This window comes from Lissotriton vulgaris, chromosome 1_1, assembly GCF_964263255.1.
Source record: "Lissotriton vulgaris chromosome 1_1, aLisVul1.2, whole genome shotgun sequence".
Classification (NCBI taxonomy): domain Eukaryota; kingdom Metazoa; phylum Chordata; class Amphibia; order Caudata; family Salamandridae; genus Lissotriton; species Lissotriton vulgaris.
Genome location: NC_141685.1, coordinates 1155569393 through 1155592839, shown reverse-complemented (window position 1 = coordinate 1155592839; position 23447 = coordinate 1155569393).

The following is a 23447-nucleotide window of genomic DNA, read 5'->3' as shown; positions in this document are numbered from 1 at the left end:
CCACGCTCCTAACAGAGTGCTGACTCAGAAGCGCCTCTCAACCACCCTCCGGTATCGTAGCGCCTCCAGCTGACTCCTCAGCGCGTCCTCTCCCGCAATAATTCCGCTGCCTGCATTGTTCGATCTGTAATATTTGTAGCGCTATTTGTGCATTGTCCCTGTATGCATCTCTGTGCTGCGCTGTAAGAACACGCATTGTAGTAGCGCTTTGAAGCGATAGTGCTCCATTTGGACTGTGTTTGCACCCAGGCTCGCCGAGTTTCACTTTCCCCTTTAGCATCCATTTTGTGCCTTGTTGTGACTCCCAGGACGTAGCTCCACCCCGCGCCCGCCTCCCAGCTGACCCTGCCTCCCACAGACTGTGATAGCCGTAACCCACCTTCCCCCCCGCCGTGACTCTCCTGACCTGCTTGGCAAGAGGTCGCTCCCCTCCTCGCTCCACGCTCCTAACAGAGTGCTGACTCAGAAGCGCCTCTCAACCACCCTGCGGTATCGTAGCGCCTCCAGCTGACTCCTCAGCGCGTCCTCTCCCGCAATAATTCCGCTGCCTGCATTGTTCGATCTGTAATACTTGTAGCGCTATTTGTGCATTGTCCCTGTATGCATCTCTGTGCTGCGCTGTAAGAACACGCATTGTAGTAGCGCTTTGAAGCGATAGTGCTCCATTTGGACTGTGTTTGCACCCAGGCTCGCCGAGTTTCACTTTCCCCTTTAGCATCCATTTTGTGCCTTGTTGTGACTCCCAGGACGTAGCTCCACCCCGCGCCCGCCTCCCAGCTGACCCTGCCTCGCCCCTCCCCTTACACCTTTTATGTCCAATGACACATCGCGCAGCGTTCACGCGCAGCGATCGCGCCTCATTCGCGCCGAAGGTGCGCCAAAGGTAAGCCCGTCTACGCCCGTCCGCGCCTGGACCGCGCCCAGCGCCAGACCCCCTGGTTCCCGTAATGCCCAGCCCACTCGCATCACTTACGATGCCACCACCCTCCTAGCCCTTAACCCCGGCCGTTCCCCCATCTGCGCCCAAGCCGCTCCTGGACACACCCATGGACCCTTCTCTTGCAACTCCTGCAAGTTCGACGGCACCAAGAACAACTCCTCATCTACGAACACACAACAGATATCCGACCCCAACCACCTACAATGCATCCTGCTCAACACCCGCTCGGTCCACAGGCACGCCATTGACCTCTGGAATCTACTAGACACCATCTCTCCGGACGTCGCCTTCCTAACAGAAACATGGATGAACGCCTCTTCTGCCCCAGACATCGCCATTGCCATCCCGGAAGGCTACAAGATCATCCGTAAGGACCGCACCGGCCACACTGGAGGAGGCATCGCTATCGTCCATAAGAAATCCATCCGCATCTCTACCAGCTCAGACGTCAATCTCGCCAACTCTGAACACCTTCACTTCCAGATCCACATCGACCCCAAGACCACACTCAGAGGCACCCTCCTTTACAGGCCACCAGGACCTTGCGCACAATTTAGTGAAGACATCACAGACTTCATCACCCCACACGTGCTCCCCTCCGAAGATTACATCCTTTGGGGAGACCTCAACTTTCACCTTGAAAAGAACAACGACCGCAACACCACCACCCTTTTGGACAACCTCGCCAACCTCGGACTTAAACAACTGGTCACTACCCCCACCCACATCGCAGGTCACACACTCGACCCTATCCTCACCTCCAGCAAACATGTCTCCTTCAGCCACACCACAGCTCTCCTTTGGACTGACCACAGCTGCGTTCACTTTACCTACAACAAGCCCACTTCCAACAACCACCCCCAACCCACTCTGCAAAGAAACTGGAACAAAATCACCATGGACCAGATCTCCTCATCGCTTCTTCAAATCCCCCCGCCCACTCCTCAAACCCAGACCAAGCAGCCACCAACCTCACCCAATGGTTATCCAACAGCGCCGACATCCTAGCACCTCTGAAAAAACGTCAAATCAAACTAGGCAGCAAGAAGGCCTCCTGGTTCAACGATGATCTTAAGAAATCCAAGAAACTTTGTCGCTCCCTCGAGAAGGCCTGGAAAAAAGACCCAACCACCAGCACCAAGAACGTCTTCAAAAACGCCACCCGCATACACCACCAACTGATCCGGAATGCCAAAAAAGCCGCTTTCAAGGACCGACTAGATAACAACGCCCACAACAGCAAGGAATTATTCAACATCGTCAAGGAATTTACCAACCCCTCGGCCAACTCCAACGACATCACCCCCTCTCAAGCCCTCTGCGACTCCCTAGCCTCATTCTTCCACAACAAAATTGCAGACATCCACAACAGCTTCGACATCCGACCCAAAGACCAACCCACCCAACGCCCTGCAGAACCCCCACCCCCCCTGAACATCCTCACTGATTGGAAGCCAATCTCCACTGAGGACACCATCCGTCTGATGAACTCCATCCACTCAGGATCCCCCACAGACCCATGCCCTCACCACATCTTTAACAAAGCAGACTCCATCATAGCTCCGCACCTCCGAGACGTCATCAACTGCTCCCTCAACTCCGCAACCTTCCCGGAAAGCTGGAAACATGCCGAACTCAGCGCCCTCCTGAAAAAACCCACAGCTGACCCCACCGAACTCAAAAACTACCGCCCTATCTCACTCCTTCCTTTCCCGGCCAAAGTCATCGAGAAAGCGATCAACAACCAACTCGCCGCCTTCCTCGAAACCAACAAATCCCTCCACTCCTCACAATCCGGCTTCCGAGCCAAGCACAGCACCGAAACCGCCCTCATCGCAGCAACAGACGACATTCGAACTCTATTGGACAATGGAGACACTGTCGCCCTCATCCTCCTCGACCTCTCCGCTGCCTTCGACACGGTCTGCCACACCACTCTTTTACAACGCCTCAAAAACGTCAGAATCCAAGGAAAAGCACTGGAATGGATCACCTCATTCCTCACCGGAAGAACACAGAGAGTCCGCCTTCCACCATTCAAGTCAGAGGCCACTGAAGTCATCTGCGGCGTCCCACAAGGATCTTCACTCAGCCCCACCCTCTTCAACGTATACATGAGCCCCCTCGCGGTCATCGCACGCCAACACAACCTAAACATCATCTCCTACGCCGACGACACTCAACTGATCCTATCACTCACCAGAGACCCTAACACTGCCAAAACCAACTTGCATGAAGGAATGAAAGAAGAAGCAGAATGGATGAAGCACAGCCGTCTGAAACTGAACTCAGACAAAACAGAAGTCCTCATCCTAGGCACCTCCCCCTCCGCCTGGGATGACTCTTGGTGGCCAGAGGCCCTTGGAAAAGCACCCATCCCGACGGACCACGCACGGAACCTGGGCGTCATCCTGGATTCCTCTCTCTCAATGAACAGACAAGTCAGCGCCGTTTCTTCATCTTGCTTCAACATTCTTCGCATGCTCAAAAAAACATTTCGCTGGATCCCCACCGAAACTAGAAAAACAGTCACCCACGCTCTGGTCACGAGCCGACTGGACTACGGAAACACCCTCTACGCCGGTACCACCGCAAAACTACAGAAAAAACTCCAACGCATCCAGAACGCTTCAGCCAGGCTCATATTAGACATCCCGCGTCACCTCTGGTCACCTGAAAAACCTCCACTGGCTCCCCGTCAATAAGAGGATTACTTTCCGGCTCCTTACCCACGCTCACAAAGCACTCTACGAAATCGGACCTGAATGCCTCAACACACGACTGTCCTTCTACTCCCCCCCCGCCAGCTACGATCCTCCAACCAAGCCCTTGCCACTGTACCTCGCATCAACAAAACCACCATGGGAGGTAGATCCTTCTCCTACCTAGCAGCTAAAACCTGGAACTCACTTCCCACTCACCTTTGCCTTACTCAGAACCACCTAGCATTCAGAAAGCAACTTAAAACGTGGTTATTTGACAAGTAATTCCCCTTCCTTTCTCAAGCGCCTTGAGACCCTCTGGGTATGTAGCGCGCTATATAAATTTACTGACTTGACTTGACTTGACTTCCACTTCGGGAGCATTACCGGTGTGCATACCATGGACACTATGCTTCCAATTACGGAGCACTACTAGTTTATACAATGGTACATAAGACTTTTAATTTCAGAGTACTACGGGTGTGTATACCATGGCACACTACACTTCCACTTCTGGAGCATTACTGGTGTTTTTACCATGGCACACTACGCTTCCACTTACAGAGCATTACCGGTTTATATCATGGTACACTACCTTTTTACTTCCAGAGTATTACCGGTGTGTATACCATGGCACACTATGCTTCCTGTTCTGGAGCATTTCCGGTGTATACAATGGTACACTAGGCTATTACTGCCAGAGTATTACTGGTGTGTTTACCATGGCACACTACGCTTCTACTTCTGGAGTTTAGCAATGTGTATACCATGGCACACTACACTTCTACTTTTGGAGCATTACCGGAGTGATTACCATAGTTTACTACGCTTCCACTTCTGATAACAAAAAATGCCTCACTTCCGGAGCATTACCGGTGTGTTTCCCATGGCACACTACGCTTCCAGTTCTGGAGCATTACCAATGTGTATACAATGGACACTAGGCTTCCATTTCTGGAGCATTACTGGTGTATACCATGGTACAATAGGATTTTACTTCCTGAGTATTACTGGTGTGTATACCATGGCACATTACAGTTCTACTTCCAGAGCATTACCAGTGTGTATACCATGGACACTACTCTTCCTCTGCTGGATCATTACCAGTATCTATACCATGGCACACTAGGCATTTACTTCAGGAGCATTACCCATGTGTATACCAAGGCACATTATGCTTCCACTCACGGAGCATTACCGGTGTGTATACCATGGATCACTATGCTTCCACTTCCAGAGCATTACCTGTGTGTATACCAGGGACTCTATGCTTCCTATTCCAGAGCATTACCGGTGAATACCATGGTACACTAGGTTTTTACTTCCGGAGTATTACCGGTGTGTATACCATGGCACACTGTGCTTCCACTTCTGGAGCATTACCAGTGTGTACACCATGGCACACTACGCTTCCACTTCTGGAGCATTACCGGTCTATACAAACTTTACCAAATTAGATGCAAGGTGGAACGAAGTTACTATACTAACGATTTACATGATGAGGTTAGTTCACTATCATGAGGGTTCACACATTATTGGTTTAAATGACTGTATTTATATTGATGAGGCCTTGTTTGTTTTATTTCAACCTTTTTCCCTCTGTCACCTATAAGTATTGGAGAAGCGATTCAAACCAGTAATCCAGACATACATTTCTTTCTACTCAATTTTGGGTAATTACATGAATTGACAGATATAACATCTTTCCTCTGTCCTTTGGCTGCAAGGAAAATTGAGTTTTTATATATATGTTCCCCATATTTCAGGTTATTGAACTGACGCTCTTGTGAATGTCTAATAGACACTTATGGAAACTTATATCTTGTTCTGCAATCTGGATTGGACTTGTGAATTGTGGGTACTATATATACTTGTTTTACACTGGGTCATGGTGATGTGTTTCTTTCAAACAGTGTCCATAGAGTTAGAGAGTATCAGACATTTTCTGTCGGTCTCTCTGTTGGATGTCTTTTTATAAATTTGTAGGAAATTTGGATTGATGTTCCTTATCACTGAACGGAATATATAATGGAAAAAAATATGTATTTCAGGTTATGCTAGAATGTACTCATCAGTATCTTCCGCGTGTCTGCACCTGGTCAAACAAATGAGAGAAAATCGTAAAAATGTGTTGTATTTCTTTTTCAATGTAGATATTCTTGGATAGACCAATGTTGTAAATGTTAATATTATTACATTTATAGGTCCCCTGATATTCTGTCATATCTGCAGTGTTCCTGAGGAAGGTGGTGTCTAACACACGCATTCCACCGAAACGCGCGTCGACCCAGTGCCGAGTCTCAACATTTCTCCTTATTTGAGACCCGTAATGTTGACAGGAGAAAAACTGTTTTTTCCTGACCATTATCCTCTATCATCTTCAGATATTGTATGTTGATAGTTGTATGAGAGTGAATGGTTTTCTATGATTGGAGTGACTGTATCGGTCTGCAATCAAGAGGACGTTGAGTAAGATTATTGTATATGTATTTATTTTTAGGATCTTGTTCTACAATTATCATGGTTATAAAAGAAATGTACCAATGATATAATGAATTGTATAAAGAATGAACTCTTAAAGTGAAAAAAGTGACTTTCTATTTATGAAAAAATGATATGTTATAAAAACAAAAAAATATATTAAAACTTTGATATAAAAATTCATTTTCTGGTCACTGGTATATCTAATATACTGTTGGTCAGTGAGGGAAATTTTGTGATATTTATGTGTTTTGCTTTCCTCTCTTTTCCCTGACCTTAAAATACTATAGAGGGGGTCCCATTATCTTTGCTGTCGTATTACCGGTTTATACCATGGCACACTAAGTTTTTACTTCCGGAGTATTACCAGTGTGTTTACCATGGCACAGCATGCTTCCTATTTTGGAGCATTACCGATGTATACCTTGGTACACTAGGCTTTTACTTCCAGAATATTACCGGTGTGTTTACCATGGCACACTATGCTTCAACTTCTGGAGCATTAACAGTGTGTGTACCAGGGCACACTATACTTCTACTTTTGGAGCATTACCGATTGTGATTACCATAGCATACTACGCTTCCACTTCTGATTACAAAAAATGCCTCGCTTGCAGAGCATTACCAGCATGTTTACCATGGCACACTACGATTCCAGTTCCGGAGCATTACCAATGTGTATACCATAGACACTATGCTTCTAATTCCGGAGCATTACTGGTTATAACATGGTACAGTAGGATTTTTCTTCCTAAGTATTACCTGTGTGCATACCATGGCACACTACGCTTCCACTGCCAGAGCATTACCAGTGTGTATACCATGGCACACTAGGCATTTTCTTCCTGAGCATTACCCGTGTGTATACCATGGCAAATTATGCTTCCATTCCCAGAGCATTAATGGTGTGTATACCATGGTGTTCCACGGTATACACACTGGTGTATACCATGGAACACTATGCTTCCACTTCCAGGGCATTACCGGTGTGTATACCATGGACACTATGCTTCTAATTCCAGAGCATTACCAGTGTATACCATGGTACACTAGCTTTTTACTACCAGAGTATTACCGGTGCGTATACCATGGCACACTATGCTTCCTATTCTGGAGCATTACTGGTGTTTTTTTTTTTTAACATAGAATCTAAGTGGAGCCTAGGGAGCCTCAGATATACATGAATTTTTGGTACTGCAGATCCCATAGCAAAGGTCATAAGGCGATTGGATCTGGTCAATGTGTAGCAATAGCATTTAAGCTACTGAATGAAGGGGGTTGTTTGATCAAGAATTATGTTGTGATTTTCTGAGGAGTAGGTCATTGCAGATGTTTTTACTTTAAACTGTCTGTATTTGATGAAATATAGTGGACATTTGGTCTGAATGCCATGCATTGTATTGTATAATTTTTTTATTGTATATGTTTTCAGGAATTTTTCTGAAATTTCAATTTTCTTGTGAAGGATATATTTCTTCCGTTTTATGGAAAAATAAAAGATTGTAAACGTTACATTTTAGTGTGGTAACTATACTTGATGTGCACTAGAATAAGGTATGCTCCGAGTAACAGCCAAAATATGGACAGCCTAGCGGCTGCTGCACAAAAGTGGCTTAGCGATGCCGCTAACCAATGCTTGCCCTCTTCTCGCATTAAAGGGAGCAGACACCGCCACCCGGCTCCATGGTTCAAAGATATCTTAAAAACCGAAAAATCTAACTGTAAAGCGCTTGAGCGCAAATGGAGAAAAAACTACGCCCCTGACGCTAAAAAAAGCTATCATGAAGCTAGGAATCTTTATCACACGGCCTGTGCAAAAGCACGAGCTGCATTCGTCTCAAAAACCATCATGGAAGCCACTAATATGCCTAAAACCCTATTCAACAAAGTCAAAGAACTGGCTGGCGCTCACACTATAGCTGCAGCACCCCCATTAAACACTCAACAATGCCAGGCTTTAGCATGTTTTTTCACGGAAAAAATTGATAAAATCATCCTAGACATTAATGCCAACAATAAAGAACCACCCCCTTCCTCTGACTCAGAATTAACTCCCTCCTGTGCCAATATACTGGAATCCTGGCCTGCCTTCTCAGTAGACAAACTGAAAGTGATTCTTAAGACCATCAAATCCGGCTCCCCCAGGGACCCTATTCCAATCAAAATCATCAAGCAACTTGACGACAGCTCCTTGGAAATCATTGCAAATCTTCTGAACTCCTCTCTTGACCTTGCCACTGTCCCAGCCATATGGAAACATGCCATGGTCACGTCTCTTCTAAAAAACCTACAGCAAACCCGGAAATCCTTGCCAACTACAGACCCATATCCCTTCTCCCTGCCTTCTCCAAATGTCTGGAGAGGCACGTGCTTTCAGTTCTATCCACTTTTGCAGAAGAAAATTCACTTCTGCACCCCTCACAGTCGGGCTTCAGGGCTGGTTTCTCCACAGAAACCGCCCTGCTTGGAGTTACTGAACACATTCGAAAGCTCCTTGACCAAGGTCAGACTGTCGCGCTCGTGCTATTAGACCTAAGCACGGCCTTCGACACCATTTCCCACGAAACTCTCATCAAGGAACTGCATAAAAATGGTGTACGCGGAAAGGCCCTTGAATGGATCCGGTCTTTCCTGGCGGAACGAACCTTCCAAATTACTTCCTCACGAGCCTCTTCGGATACCCTGTCGGCACCCCATGGAGTGCCGCAGGGATCTATTCTTAGTCCTCTATTCTTTAATTTATATCTTAGACCCCTGGCTGACCTTGTTGAACAATCTGGTCTCACCCTTATGACCTACGCCGACGACTCCCAAATCATTTTTTCCCTATCCGAATCCTGTCCAAATTCCCCTTCTCTACTTAAAGCAGGACTCCAAAACATCCTGAATTGGATGACGAGAAACCAATTAAAACTCAACGGCGACAAGACAGAGATCTTGGTCCTGGGAAAACATCGAGATTTGTGGAATCCCTTACACTAGCCTGATCAGATGGGCGCTCTTCCTACCCCGGTAACTCATGTTCGGAATCTGGGATTCATTCTGGACAATTCCCTTTCCATGAATCAACAGGCCAGTAAAGTTACTGGTCTATGCCTCACCATAGTCAAATGGTTGAGGAAAATCCTCTGGATGCTGCCTCTTCCCACGCAAAAGACCGTAGTCAATGCCCTTATAACATCGCGGCTTGACTACGGCAACATTCTGTATCTGGGCGCTAACAAATCAGTAGTTGGCCGACTACAATTGGTCCAGAACGCAGCAGTCCGTCTACTGTGCAAAATTCCTAAAAACTCCGGAGTCTCGAGTCACCGCCGGGAACTCCATTGGCTCAGGGTTGAAAACAGAATCCGCTTTAAAGCCCTGAACTATATGTTCAGAATTAAGGCGGGCACGGCACCTAAATACCTTCTAGCTCTAGCCCACCCCTACACTCCCAAGCGTAACCTGCGGTCGCAATCGGCGGCCAATTTCTGTGTGCCGAGATTCAATTTGGCAAGAGTAGGTGGCAGATCTTTCGCCCACCTGGGACCATCCCTCTGGAACACACTCCCTCCCTTCATCCGAAAGGAGGAAAATTATGCCAGGTTTAGAAGGCAAGTCAAGACCTGGCTATTTGAACAATAATCTCAATAGCCAAAACCCTTCTCCTGTCTTTCTAACTAGCTGTGTCTAGGTGCCGGGAAACCCTTATTGGGTAGCTGTTGCGCCCTACAAATTGGAAAAATAAATAAATGGGATATAACAATGAGGCAGTAAAGCGAGCATAATAGTATAGTAATCTCTCCAGGGATCTTTCTTTGACTTTCCTTGCATTACCGGTGTATACCATGGTACACTATGCTTCTACTTTTGGAGCATTACCAGAGTGTATACCATGGCACATTACGCTTTTACTGCCTGAGTATTGCCGGTGTGTTTACCAAGGCACAGTACTCTTTTACTTCTAGAGCATTACTGGTGTGTTTACCATGGCACACTATGCTTCTGAAGCATTACCGGTATGCATACCATAGAACACTATGCTTCCACTTCCGATTATTGGAAATGATCCACTTCCAGACCATTTCGGGTGTATTTACAATGGTACACTACGCTTCCAGTTCCGTAGTATTAGCAGTGTGTATACCGTGGCAAAGTACAATTCTACTTCTGGAGCATTACCGGTGTGTATGCAATGGACACTATACTTCCAATTCTGGAGCATTACCAGTGTATACCATGGTACACTGGACTTTTAATTCCGGAGTACTATCGGTGTGTATACCATGGTACAATACACTTCCACTTCTGAAGCAATACCGGGATGTATACCATGGCACACTACTCTTCAACTATTGAGGCATTACCGGTGTGTTTACTATGGCACACTACTCTTCCACTTCCGGAGCATTACCGGTTTATACAATGGCACACCAGGCTTTTACTTCCAGAGTATTACCGGTGTGTTTACCATGGCACACTACGCTTCGACTTCAGCAGCATTACCAGTGTGTATACCAATGCACACTACACTTCTACTTTTGCAGCATTACTGGTGTGATTACCATAGCACACAACACTTACACTCCTGATTACTAAAAATGCCTCACTTCCAGAGCATTACCGGTGTGTTTACCATGGCACACTGCGCTTCCAGTTCCGAAGCACTACCGGTGTGTTCACCATGTACACTATCCTTTCAACTCTTGAGCATTACTGGTGTATACCATGGTACAATAGGCTTTTACTTCCTGAGTATTACCAGTGTGTATACCATGGCACACTACGCTTCCACTTCCGGTTCATTACTTGTGTGTATACCATGGACACTATACTTCCACTTCTAGAGCATGACCAGTGTGTATACCATGGACACTATGCTTCCTATTCCGGATCATTACCAGTGTATACCCTGATACAATAGACTTTTACTTCCTGTGTATTACAGGTGTGTATACCATGGCACACTACGCTTCCACTTCAGGAGCATGACCGGTGTGTAGAACCAAGACACTACGCTTCCACTTACGAAGCATTACCCGTGTGTATTCCATGGCACACTGTGCTTGCACTTCCAGAGCATTACCAGTGTGTATACAGTGGCACACTTAGCTTCAACTTCCAGAGCATTACCGGTATGTATACCATGGACACTATGTTTCCAAATCCAGAGCATTACCAGTGCATACCAAGGTACACTAGGCTTTTACTTCCGGAGCATTACCGGTGTGTATACCATGGCATACTAGGTTTCCACTTCCGGAACATTACCACGGTGTATACCATGGCACACTAGGCTTTTACTTTCAGAGTATTACCGGTGTTTTTACCATGGCACACTAAGCTTCCACTTCTGGAGCACTACTGGTTTGTTTGCCATGGCACACTATGCTTCTGAAGCATTACCGGTATGCATACCCTAGCCCACAATGCTTCCACTTCCGATTATTGGAAATGCTCCACTTTCAGAGCTTTACTGGTGTGTTTACCATGGCACACTACGCTTCCAGTTCGGGAGCATTAGCGGTGTATATACCATGGCAAACTACACTTCAACTTTTGGAGCATTACCAGTGTGTTTACCATGGCACACTCCGCTTCCAATTCCAGACCATTACCGGTTCATACCATGGCACACTAGGCTTTTACTTCCAGAGTATTACCAGTGTGTTTACCATGTTACACTATGTTTCCACTTCTGGAGCATTACCTGTGTGATTATCACAGCACACTACGCTTCTGATTACTAAAAATGCCTCACTTCCGGATCATTACCAGTGTGTATACCATGGCACACTACGCTTCCAGTTCCGGAGCATTACCGGTGTGTATACAATGGACACCATGCTTTCAACTCTAGAGCCTTACCGGTGTATACCATGGTACAATAGGCTTTTACTTCCTGAGTATTACCGGCATGTTTACCATGGCACACTACGTTTCCACTTCTGAATCATTACTGGTGTGTATACCCTGGACACTACGCTTCCACTTCCGGAGCATTACCTGTGTGTATACCATGTCACATTATGCTTCCAATTCCGGAGCATTACCCGTGTGTATACCATGGTACAATAGACTTTTACTCCCTGTGTATTACAGGTGTGTATACCATGGCACACTACTCTTCCACTTCCGGAGCATTACCCGTGTGTATACCATGGACACTATGCTTCTAAATCCATAGCATTACCTGTGTGTATACCATGGCACATTATGCTTTCACTTCCAGAGCATTACCGGTTCATATGCCATAGCACACTAGGCTTTTACTGCTGGAACATTACCCATGTGTATACCATAGACATGATGTTTCCACTTCTGGAGCATTAGCGGTGTGTATAGCATGGCAAACTACGCTTCCACTAACAGAGCATTACCAGTGTGTATACCGTGGACACTACGCTTCCACTACTGGAACATTTATCTCTGTGTATACCATGGCACACTAGGCTTTTATTTCTGGAGCATTACCCATGTGTATAACATAGGACACTACACTTCCACTTCTGCAGCATTACCCGTGTGCATACCATGGCACACTAGGCTTTTACTTCCAGAGTATTACCTGTGTGTTTACTGTGGCACACTACGCTTCCACTTCTGGAGCATTACCCGTGTGTATACCATGGCACACTACTCTTCTACTTTAGGAGCCTTACTGGTGTGTTTACAATGGCACACTACACTTCCAGTTCCGGAGCATTACTGCTGTGTATACCATGGACACTATACTTCCAATTCCGGAGCATTACTGGTGCATACCATGGTACAATAGGCTTTTACTTCCTGAGTTTTGCCGGTGTGTATACCATGGCATACTATGCTTCCAATTCGGGAGCATTATAGGTATGTATACCATGGACACTATGCTTCCAATTCCTGAGCATTACCAGTGTATACCATGGTACAATTGTCTTTTACTTCCTGAGTGTTACCGGTGTGAATACCATGGCACTTACCTGTGTGTATTCCATTGCACATTATACTTCCACTTCTGGAGCATTACCAGTGTGTATACCATGGAACACTATGCTTCCACTTCCGGAGCGTTACCAGTGTGTATACCATGGACACTATGCTTCCAATTTCCGGAACATTACCGGTGTATACCATGGTACACTAGGCTTTTACTTCTGGAGTATTACCGGTGGGTATACCATGTCACACTATGCTTCCACTTCTGGAGCATTATCGGTGTGTATTGTATTGTATACGACATTTGTAAAGCGCAGCTATCACCCAACGGGTATCTTGGCACTATAGTACATGAATCCTCATCAGACATTGGAGGGAGTGGGCGTAGGCTATACAGGGCAATTCCCAAGCTGTCAAGCTCTGGGAAACAGCAATGTTTTAATCTTCTTCCTAAACTGCAGTAGATCATGGAGCAGTCTAAATTCCAAAGGGAGGCTATTCCAGAGCTTGGTAGCAGACGAACTGAACGCCCTGCCTCCTGACTTAGCTTTTCAAATTTGTGGAACATTCACTAAACAAGCGGTGGCAGAGCGAAGACACTTTGTTGGAGTATACCATGTAAAGTTCTCTTGAAGAGGTATGGGTCCAAGGCCATGAAGGGCCTTGAAGACCAAACATAGAGACTTAAACTGGATCCTCTGCATTATAGGCAACAAATGAAGCTCTGCAAGGGCCAATAAGCCTGATGAGCATCGTGGTTTATCAATGCCAATTTGGCTGCCGCAGTTTGAACTCTTTGGAGTCGTTCAATCAAAAATTTAGCAGCCTCTAACAGTAGGGCATTACAGTAGTGCAGTCTACTAAGAATGATACTACCCACCACCAACGCTCCAGCCACCTTTGGCAGCAGCGGGAGCATCTTCCTTAAAGCTCTAATCAGGGAAAAACAGTTCCCCACCACCTCATTTACATGCATTTCCATGGTTAGGTTGGCATCAAGCATGACTCCCAGATTACGTACTGTTTTGGCCGGAGCAAGCGTAGACATGGTTGTGTCCGGAAAGGAGGGAGGGACTTTCCCCACAGTGCAGTATAAGACTTCGGTCTTATCTGAATTAATTTGAAGTGAGTTAATTCTTAACCACTGGGCAGTGTCCCGCATGCAGTCATGAAGTTTGCCAAAGAAATCTACTGATTTACCTTTAAGGAGAAGAAGAGTTGGGCGTTGTCGGCCCTGTTCACCACTTTTACACCATGCGCCTTTATAATTCCAATTAAGGGTCTCATGTAGATATTGAAAAGAGTAGGTGTAGTAAATACACTCTGCAAGGTGAAGAGTTAGTATAGTTTAATAAGTGAGGTTTTACATCAGGTGCTCCCAGCTGGGCGGAATATCAAATCACCAACATTCTAAGGCTGCCTCTAGGCTGACAGCTGGACTGAACCACAACCGAGGAAGGGGAGGGGGGGACAACCGGGAGGGAGGGACCACTGTAAAGTTACAACACATCTTCCTCCCTGAGGGAACAGGAGAGGAGGGGAATAGAGACAGAAAGGGGGAACAATGAAATTGGCAAACATTGGTCCGCAAGGCGGACATTTATTTTAAAACCAAGCCTAGTTAACAGATGCAGGGCCAACCATCTCTGACATGTGGGGTCACCTCATGCTATACTGCCGGTGCCAGGACGGGGTGGTCTTTTTCCTGTGACTTTCCCTACGCTGCCCCAGTTCCACCGCTCTGTCGCCTGACTGTGCACTATCCTCCCCCAACAAATCTCTCTTGGTAGTGACAGAAACCACTCTATCTTGACTCCACGCTCTTCCATCCTGCATAACTACGACATTGCTCTTGACCTCCCTTATCCTTCCTGGGGCATAGAACCTGTCCTCACTTTTACCCACTCTGTCTGGCCTCCTGATGTACACCATCTGTCCTCTACTGAGGTTCCTTTCCTTCGCACCCCACTTCCTGTCGTACCCCTCTTTGTACTTGTCTTGCTTTTCTTCAATTCTCCCCTTCATGTCCTCCGAATCTACTTCTTGATGATTTCCTCTCCCCATTCACTGTGGGGACAGCTTAGATCCCGCCTTTCTTCCTCTCATTAGCTCGAAAGGTGAACGTTCTGTGGTGGAGTTGGGGGTGGTATGGTAGGCCCACAATGTTTCCATTACAGCTTCTTCCATATTTTCCCCGACTTTCCTGCTAGCTTGATGCTCTCCTTAAGTAAGCGGTTCGCCCTTTCCACTTTGCCATTGGCCTTGGGACAGTACAACGGCGTGCGGATATGGGAAATTGAACAATCTTTTAAAAATTCTTTCATTTCGTCCGAGGTCAGCTGGACCCCATTGTCCGTTATTAGCGTTGCGGGGATCCCCTCTCTCGAGAACACCTCTTTCAAGAAACAAATAACGGACTTAGTACTGATGTTCAATACAAATTTGTGAGTAATCCAGTTGGAATAGTAGTCTATCAGTACCAATAGGTACCAATCTTGTGAGCCTCTTCCATGAATGGGTCCCGTGATGTCAAATCCCAGTTTTTTCCACGGAGCCAGAGGTACTTCCACTGGTATCAGAGGGGAATGCTTGGTAACTTTGGACTTGTCACTGATACTGCATGCGTAACAGTCGCGTACCTTCTCTTCCATTTCTCGGTCCATCTCCGGGAACCAATAGTCTGCTCTTAATCTGGATTTGCACAGGCTTCTGCCCAGATGACCCTCATGGGCTAAGGTAATGACTTGCTGTCTCACTCCCTCTGGAGGAACTAGTTTTCCCGACTTCATGACAAAGTTCACCTCAACTGAGAGATCCTCTCTTACATTCCAATATGGTTGGATCTCCCTTTCCAACTCTTTGCACTTCTTTGGCCACCCCGTGACAATGTACTTCTCCACCTTCTTCAAAGTCTCATCTCTTTCCATGTGGTTTTCCCAATCTTCCTTCATTACAGCTGCTACACTTATCTCCAAGATGGTGTCTTCCACCTTTTCCTCATCTGTTTCACTGAGAACCGGAGCTCTTGAGAGGAAATCCGCTACTCTGTTCTGTTGTCCTGGTATGTACACTGCTCGGAAATTATAACCCTGTAGGCCCAATACCCACTTGGCAATGCGTGGGGTAATTTCCTCCATATTCTTCTTTGAAAACAGAGGAACCAACGGCTTGTGGTCCGTGTGCACCTCGAATGGTACTCCCCACACGTAGAATTTGAAGTGTTTGATGGCCCAGTATACAGCGAGTGCCTCCTTTTCCACTGTAGAATAGTTTGCTTCTGGGGAAGTCAGCGTTCTTGATGCGAAAGCAATTACCCTAAGTTGCTTCTCTGCTCTCTGTGACAGGGTTGCTCCTATTCCCCTGTTGCTCGCATCGGTGGTTATTATTATTTCTTTTTCTTGGTCAAATTTGCCAATGGAAGGTGCCTGACTTATGGCATTTTTTTTGTCTCTGAACGCCATTTCTTGTTTCTCACCCCATTCGAAGTTGCTGTCTTTCTTCACCAATTCCCTCATGGCATGTGTTCTGATGGCAAAATCTTTTAGGAACTTCGCCATGTATTCTGCTAGTCCCAAAAATGACAACACTCCCTCTTTGTTGGTTGGCGTAGGTGCATCTCTGACGGCATTGACCAAATCACATTTTGGTTTGATCCCTTCTTCGGAGATGGTATGGCTCAAGTAATCCACTGAGCTCACTCTCCAATTTACATTTGCTCAACCTGGTGGTGAATCCTACTTCCTTCAGTCTCCTTAGCACCCCTTTTAAGTTCTCGCTATGTTCTTCCTCATTGGAGCCATAGATGAGTATATCATCCTGGAAGCACATGGTTTTCCTGCATTCCCTGAGGACGTGTTGCATCACCAGTTGGAAGGCCACTGCCGCCGACGCCAAGCCGAAAGGCATCCGTAGAAATTTGAAATTGCCAAACGGAGTAGTGAACGCTGTCAGAGACTGTGACTCCGGATGTAGCACTATCTGATAGTACGCCGAGGACAGATCCAGCACACTAAAGTACCTGGCACCCTGTATGGTGGTCAACATCTCTCCAATTCTCGGGAGTGGGTACCGGTCAATCAGGATGTTTGCATTCAAGTCTCTTAGGTCTACACACAACCTAATGTTCTTTCCTCCATCCTTGGTCGTGAGAACAACCAGAGCCAACCAAGAAGATGTCTCTATTTCTTTAATCACCCATTGGCTGACCAATTTGTCTAACTCGATTTTCAAGGGCTCTCTCATGCGTAGAGGTATGGAGCGTGTCTTGTGTATCACTGGCTCGGCATCCTCCTTGAGTGTAATCCTGTGCACATAGTTCTTTAGCACCCCTAGCTTTTCACTAAACACCTCCTTAAACTCCTGGGTGACATCTTCTGCTACACTGGTGGGTTCCACTAAAAGCGCTTGTTCTCTGTTGTTGGGGTCTAGCTTAATGCCTAGTTCCTTCTGATGTTTCCAACCCAACAGATTAGAACCTCTCATGGAGACATACACTTTCCCTACCGTGTGCCTATCTTTAAAGGTTATTCTCATTTTTGTCATACCCTCAAGCGGTATACGCTCCTTAAAGTATCCTACTGGATTTATGTCTGCCTTCTCTAACACTATTCCTCGTCCTGCAAACTTCTCATCAAACTCCCTCTTGTCTATGAGTGTGTAAGGGGAGCATGAATCAGCAAAAGCAACAATTTTTGCTCCATCCAAAGTAATTTCACATTTAGGATATTCATTACATTCATTTTCCTCCTCATCCCCCACCTGGAAAATATATGTTTTCTCTCTCCCATCTTCAATTTCTACATTTTCCACCATATGTACTTTTTGGTTGAAATTCTTGCACACCTTAGAGAAATGCCCACTTTTGTTGCATTTCCTAAACAGAGTATCCCTGGCAGGGCACTTCCAGTTGTTCGCTAGATGACTTGGGCTGCCACATTTGTAACAAAATAATCCCTGAGGGTTGTTGCGCTGACCAACCTTAGCCTTCTCTCCTACTTTACAAATAGTCTCCCCCTCGTGTGATCCTTTGCTCTCTACTTTTTCTCTGATTGCTCCCTCATGTATTTTCATCTCTTTCATACACATGGCTGTATGCTCCAACCCTTTAGCTATACTCAATGCCTCTTCCAGGTCAGGATTCCTAGTAAGGAGTTCCTCTTGTATCCTGTGGTCATTAGTGCACCTCACAATTTGGTCCCTTATCATTGAATCAGTCAGTGCCCCAAATTCACACGTAGCTGCAAAACCCCTCAGACCCGCTACGTAGTTTGTAACTTTTTCATCTTTCTTCTGGGCCCTTTTGTAGAACTTTTGCCTCTCCAGCACAACATTTAGTTTAATTTTAAAGTGTTCCTCCAGTTTCAACAAAGTATACTAATATACATTCACCCCTTCAACTTCTTCTTGTTCATCATCAACTAGTCTGCCAGTTATATCCTCGAACACTTTTCTCCCATGTATGCCCAAATTGTGTAACAAAATGTGCTGTTTCCTCACATTGTTATAATTCCCTCCTCCTATTGCTAAAGAGATAGGACTTAAAAATCCCTTCCCACATCTTCCATGGTATTTCTGGCTACCCCAGTTCATTTAGGAAGGGTGGAGGCTGGCTCATTCCTGCACCTGCCATGGCCATCCACAGGATGACACTAAATTACTGTGCTTGAAAAAAAAACTAAAACTAAACCTGGGGTTGGATATAGGGAGGAAATAAACTGCACTATATAAGGTAAAAATGGTACAATCTTGCATGGACACTAAATGTCCAAAAAATATTGTGGACTTTACGTCGAACGGAGGGCACGTGTGCAGGCCTTAATAAGCTGCTACCACAAATGCTCCATGCTTCCTATTACAGCAGTGGCCCCATGACGGATTCGGTCGAACAGGTGTTGATGTTGGAAATGTTACCTCCTTGGTTAGTGGTGTCATTTATCCAAAGGCCCTTGACGTGTGTCTATAACTTTATCCGGATATCGGAATCTTGATATCGGCATCTATACTACTTTATTGGTCAAACTTTTTCATCTACGTCATTTCGTTGCTTCAAGATCTACCAACATCTTTGCCCTGACGAAGCTCCCACGGTTGGGGAGCGAAACGCGTTGGCTGTCTTAAAAATGAAAAAATAAAAGAAAATATATTTTTGATACAACGTGGTCCTGGTTTACTTCATACTTGGTGCTGCCTCCATTCTTTTTCTACAATGGTTTCTCCCCTGATGTCAGACCTGCTGGGTACTGTTGACACCTATTTACTCTAACTATTAGGTGAGTAATTTGCTCCTAGCCATTTGGATAGCCTTCTAGGTATGAATGCTGCTGCAATCTAATGTTTTTATTGTTTTTAAGACATCCATCATTGGATTTACCACTTTGGTAACCGTGACCGTGAGCACACAGTGACATGGTGACATATCACTAGTATGTCACCATGTCACTGTGTGCTCACGGTCACCATAGGGATTACGCATTGTCACTTACCTGTGGTAACGGTCTCTTTTGTCTCCCAATTTAGGCAAGACCAGGTGTTAAACAGGTAGTACAACTTGTGTGCTTTTTGTAAACTGACACTTTTATAGGTCATGTTCCTGTAGATAGTAGTTTTGATATATTAGGTCCTGAAGAATCGCAGTTAATGAACTTTAAGCGATCGTGTTCCATCTCGGCTCCCGGCTCCGGCGCTGCCCGGGAGCTTGGTTTGGCGGTTCCCCAGTGGCCCGGGGGCTGCTTTCGGCACCCATAGGAAGCGGAAGGTGCAGGGCACCTGCGGGCTGCTCCGATCGCCCCTGGCACTGCTGTAGCTGGATCTAGGAGGAGACGCGAGGAGAGGACGGCCGCGGGCAAAATGGCGGCCGGAGCCCTGACGAGAACGCCGATGCCCTCAACTCTCTATGTGAGGTACGCTGATGGGCGAAATCTGAGGAACGCAGGGGCTGCCTCTATTTGAGGATAGTCTCTGGGGGCCTCTGTAGCGGCAAGACACCGGGGGTGGCCCCGGCTAGAATCTGCCTTCCCCCGCCTGCCTGACCTTAAAATGGCGGCCCGGTGTGACTCCCAGCTAACGATCGGCGCCTTTGCTTGACCATCTGGCCCCAGCGCTTGCTGCCTCTCCCAGGGGCGACCCCGCAGGCTCTCTCTGTGTCTCTTGCGGCTCCCCCTCGCACCACCCTCCTAGCAACTCGCCTGGACCTTGGAAGGCGGCCGCCAGTGTCCGCAGAGCGAGGATGGCCACCACTGCTCTTAACATGCCTGGGCAGCGCCCCATGGCCAACGCGGGACCGCACCAACACCTCCACCACCCTGCGCAATCTCGCGCCCACCGAGCCGGATGACCGCAGGCTCTCCAGGATGGCGACGCACCTGCGGCTGGCTTCCAACTTCGTCCCCCACCTGGGCTACCACCTTCTCTCCTGGACTTCTTTCTTCATCTCCCCCCTGGGTTCCCACCTTCCCTCCGGGACTGCTCGACTTGCGTGCTACCCTGAATGGCACTTTGCTGCTGTTCTTCGGACAGTTCGCGCTGGACTCTAGCCCTTCCCTCCATACCTTGCATCCCACCCACCATTCCTCTATGCTGTGATTGCATCTTTGACCTATTGCAACAATGCTAAGCTTTGGTATTCGCTGAAGTCCCTACACCATATACCACCCATATGCGTCTATTAGAGTTTAACCAGTCATATCCCTTCCTTTGTGTATTTAGTTGACTCTTATCACCAGTGTGTACCGTGGACCTTTATACTCTCTGCCACTCCTATGTGACCCTTAGAGTATTTCCAGTCATATCCCTCCTGTGTAGTCTGAAGATAACTCTAATGACTAGGATCCTATGTGATTTGTAGATTGTATCCAAGTGTATCCCCTCCCAGTGTTTAGAGATATAGCTTTAACGACTAGTTGCCTGTGTGACTGTCGGAGTATAGCCAGGTGTATACCTTCCCTCGTGTGAAGAGATACCCTATTCACTAGAACTATCCAAGTGTTTCCCCTCCCTGTGTTTAGAGATATAGCTTTAACGACTAGTTGCCTATGTGACTGTCGGAGTAAAGCCAGGTGTATACCTTCCCTCGTGTGAAGAGATACCCTATTCATTAGAACAAAAAGTAATGTGTTCTTTATGTATTTGTAACTGATTCTATGTAAAATGCTTTGATAACATGTAACGGAACTGGTGCTATGTAAAGCGCTCTGATAACCTAATCGGTTCAAGTTCGCGCTATATAAAACTCTAAAAATAAAAATAAATAAAATAAACCACACTTTTCACATCTTAGTACTGTATCGCCTTTGGAAACTTAAGTTCCAGCGAGTACAGACTATTCTTGATTTTAATTGCGGCAGAGGACCACCAGAATAAAATTTCTTTCCGGTACCTTGTGCCTCATTTTATCCTCACCCACACCATCTACTTTGTTCTGGCCCCTCACCCACACTTCACCAATAGGCAGTTGGATAAAAGATCTCCGATAAAGAGCCCCTCTTTGAGGTGTGCCCGTTGGGAATTGCACCGCCTACCCAACGAGGAGCATTGCCTATGATGAAGCATGACACTCGCAAGGGTGTGTGATGCCATTATATCCAACACAATCGATATCCAGGGTTAGCTCTCCATTTAGTACTACCCCTCTCACCTTAGTGACCGTTCTTTTCTTCCTTTAGGAACAGCCCAGCCTCCTTTTTTGTCCACCATTACCAATGTATACCATCGTACAATATCCTTTTACTTTCTGAGTATTAGCGGTGTGTATACCATGGCACACTACGCTTCCACTTTCGGAGCATTACCCATCTGTATACCATTGACACGAAGTTTCCACTTCTGGAGCATTACCGGTGTGCATAGCATGGCAAACTACACTTCCATTTCCAGAGCATTACCGGTTTGTATACCATGGACACTACGCTTCTACTACTGGAACATTTATTTCTGTGTATACCATGGCACACTAGGCCTTTACTTCTGGAGGATTACCTATGTGTATAACATAGGACACTATGCTTCCACTTCTGCACCATTACCTGTGTGTGTACCATGGCACACTAGGCTTTTACTTCCAGAGTATTACCTGTGTGCTTACCATGGCACACTATGCTTCCACTTCTGTAGCATTACCGGTGTGTATACCATTGCACACTACGCTCTACTTTTGGAGCATTACCGGTGCGTTTACCATAGCACACTACACTTCCAGTTCCGGAGCATTACTAAAAATGCCTCCCTTCCAGAGCATTACCGGTGTGTTTACAATGGCACACTACGCTTCCAGTTCCGGAGCATTACTGGTGTGTATACCATGGACACTATGCTTCCAATCCCAGAGCATTACCGATGTATACCATGGTACAATAGGCTTTTACTTCCTGAGTATTACAGGTGTGTATACCTTGGCACACTACGCTTCCACTTCTGGAGCATTACCGGTGTGTATACCATGGACACTATGCTTCCAATCCCAGAGCATTACCGGTGTATACCATGGTACAATAGGCTTTTACTTCCTGAGTATTACAGGTGTGTATACCTTGGCACACTACGCTTCCACTTCTGGAGCATTACCGGTGTGTAGATCCTAGACACTACGCTTCCGCTTCCGGAGCATTACCTGTGTGTATACCATGGCACACTGTGCTTCCAGTTCCGGAGCATTACCAGTGTGCATACTATGGCACACTTGACTTCTACTTCTGGAGCATTACCGGTGTGTATACCATGTACACTATGCTTCCAAATTCAGAGCATTACCATAGTATACCATGGTACACAGGCTTTTGCTTCTGGAGCATTACCGGTGTTTATACCATGGCACACTATGCTTCCACTTCTGGAGCATTAACGGTGTGTATACCATGGACACTATGCTTTCTCTTCCAGAGCATTACTGGTGTGTATACCATGGCACATTTCGCTTCCACTTTCGGAGCATTGGCGGTGCATATACCATGGCACACTAGGCTTTTACTGCCTGAGCATTATCCATATGTATACCATGGACACTACGCTTCCACATCTGGAGCATTACCGGTGTGTAGATCCTAGACACTACGCTTCTGCTTCTGGAGCATTACCTGTGTGTATACCATGGCACACTGTGCTTCCAGTTCCGGAGCATTACCAGTGTGCATACTATGGCACACTTGACTTCCACTTCTGGAGCATTACTGGTTTGTATACCATGTACACTATGCTTCCAAATTCAGAGCATTACCATAGTATACCAGGGTACACAGGCTTTTACTTCCGGAGCATTACCGGTGTTTATACCATGGCACACTATGCTTCCACTTCTGGAGCATTACCGGTGAGTATACCATGGACACTATGCTTTCTATTCCGGAGCATTACTGGTGTGTATACCATGACACATTTCGCTACCACTTCCGGAGCATTGGCGGTGCATATACCATGGCACCCTAGGCTTTTAC